The 1,939-nt window shown below is 46.5% G+C and overlaps 1 pseudogene; it reads right to left on the bottom strand.

Moving 5' to 3' along the window:
• Nucleotides 1–242: 242 nt before the first annotated feature.
• LOC142424445 (small ribosomal subunit protein uS5 pseudogene) lies at nt 243–1,122 on the bottom strand (annotated as a pseudogene).
• Between the last annotated feature and the right edge of the window lie 817 nt (nt 1,123–1,939).

Below are 1,939 nucleotides of genomic sequence, written 5' to 3'. Positions count from 1 at the left end.
TAATCACTTTAACTGACTAATGTCTAGGGAATTCCATTTATATCTTCACTTCAGTAAGTCTTCAGCACTAGCAATTCTTTACAAATAAATTTTCGTTTTGCAGCTCTGTTTTTGAATTGGCCATCTTAGCATAATTAAATGGAATCACTTCTCTGCAACTCTTTCTTACCATCACTGTACTTTTGACTACTTTTATTTCTAGAGGCTGACAATGCTTGTGGGCTTTTTTTTTTATCAGGCTCAATTCACTTTATTACATTTTGTATAAAATTGACTATGTGGTAGCCACAGCTGGAGCCTGGGTCCTCTGCAGGGAGGCTGGTGTGGGTCTTCACAAGATGGTCAGTGAATTCCTGGTAGGGAGACTTGGTGAGAGCTGTAGGTCTTGGGGATGGCATCAAAGGTGGCTTTGGCAAAGTTGCCCAGGGTGGCTGTGCAGCCCTTGACCGATGTGTAGCACTCATCAATCCCTGCCATCATCAGCAGTTTCTTGGGCACAGGGGCTGAGACGATGCCAGTGCCCCTGGGGGCAGGGATGAGTCGCACCAGCACAGACCCACAGCGGCAGGTCACCTTTCAGGGGACCATGTGGGGCTTGCCGATCTCTTTGTCCCAGTAGCCTCGCCGCACGGAGACAATGGACAGCTTGGCCAGGATGATGGCCCCTCGGATGGCGGTGGCGACTTCCTTGGAGCACTTGACAACCAGGCCAACGTGGCCATTGTAGTCCCCGATGGCAACGAAGGCCTTGAACCTGGTGCGCTGGCCGGCGCGGGTCTGCTTCTGCACAGGCAGGATCTTCAGGACCTCGTCCTTGAGAGCCATCCCCAGGGGGTAGTCAATGATCTCAGACTCCTTGAGGGGCAGAGAGAACAGAGAGATCTCCTCCAGGGACTTGATCTTCATGCCCTTGACCAGACGACCCAGCTTGGTGACAGGGAGCCACTCCTTGTCTTAGGCTTTCCCCGCGAGCTCCGCGGTCTGGTCCACGGCCCCGACCCGGCGGCCGCGACCACGTCCTCGCAAGCCGCTGCCGAAACCTCCGCGGAAGCCGCCTCAAGCTCCGGCTCCCGGGCCCCCGGGGCCTCCGGGCCTTCCCGCTGCGCTGGTGTCATCTGCCATTTGGTGTTTTCTCGGAGAAGAAGACTTGTGGGCTTTTTCAGCTCTCTAATAAGCCTTGGAAATACAAAGAATTATTTTCCATTGTAAAACTTTTCAACAACATTTAACTATTTATCAGTAGATTATAAATAAAGTGAAACTATCTCAGGTTGGTCCATGTCTGGGCAAAGAGGGGAGACTACTGAGAAAGGCAAAGTAAGTCAGGAGCTCTTACTAAAGTTACACAATTCCATTAAATTCAGCCGTCAGCTTTCTGGTCTTCCAACCCTCTTCTAATCATGCTTTAGCTGCTTCACCTGCCAGAGTTCTCTTCTTAAAATACATCTTTTATCATGTTAATTTTAGCTGCCCTTCCTATCAATCCTATCCACTCCATACACAATAAAGAAAGTCAGCATTTCCTATATAATGTAAAGAGCAGGTTCTTTATTTTGCACAGTATAGAACTTCAGCTCATATTCTCTTCTTTATTAAAATATTTATTGAGAGCCTATTAGGTGTGTATTTGTTTGCTATAAAACTGATTTATCTGTAAGTTTCCCCCAATGTTTAGCATTTAAAAAGTCTTTGTTCTTAATGAATAATAAGGGTTTTTAAAAATAATTTTATTGGTGGCTCTTATCACAATCCATACATACATCCATTGTGTCCAGCACATTTGTTGCCATCATCATTCTCAAAACATTTGCCTTCCACTTGATCCCTTGGTATCAGCTTCTCATTCCCCGCCCTCCCCCGCTCCCCCCAATAAGGGCTTTTTATTGTGTATTTTATTCTAAATATTTCTAGTTTCTTAGTTTTGATAGCATTCATATTT

Source organism: Tenrec ecaudatus, chromosome 13, assembly GCF_050624435.1.
Source record: "Tenrec ecaudatus isolate mTenEca1 chromosome 13, mTenEca1.hap1, whole genome shotgun sequence".
Classification (NCBI taxonomy): Eukaryota; Metazoa; Chordata; class Mammalia; order Afrosoricida; family Tenrecidae; genus Tenrec; species Tenrec ecaudatus.
This window is presented reverse-complemented; position numbering and strand designations above follow the sequence as displayed.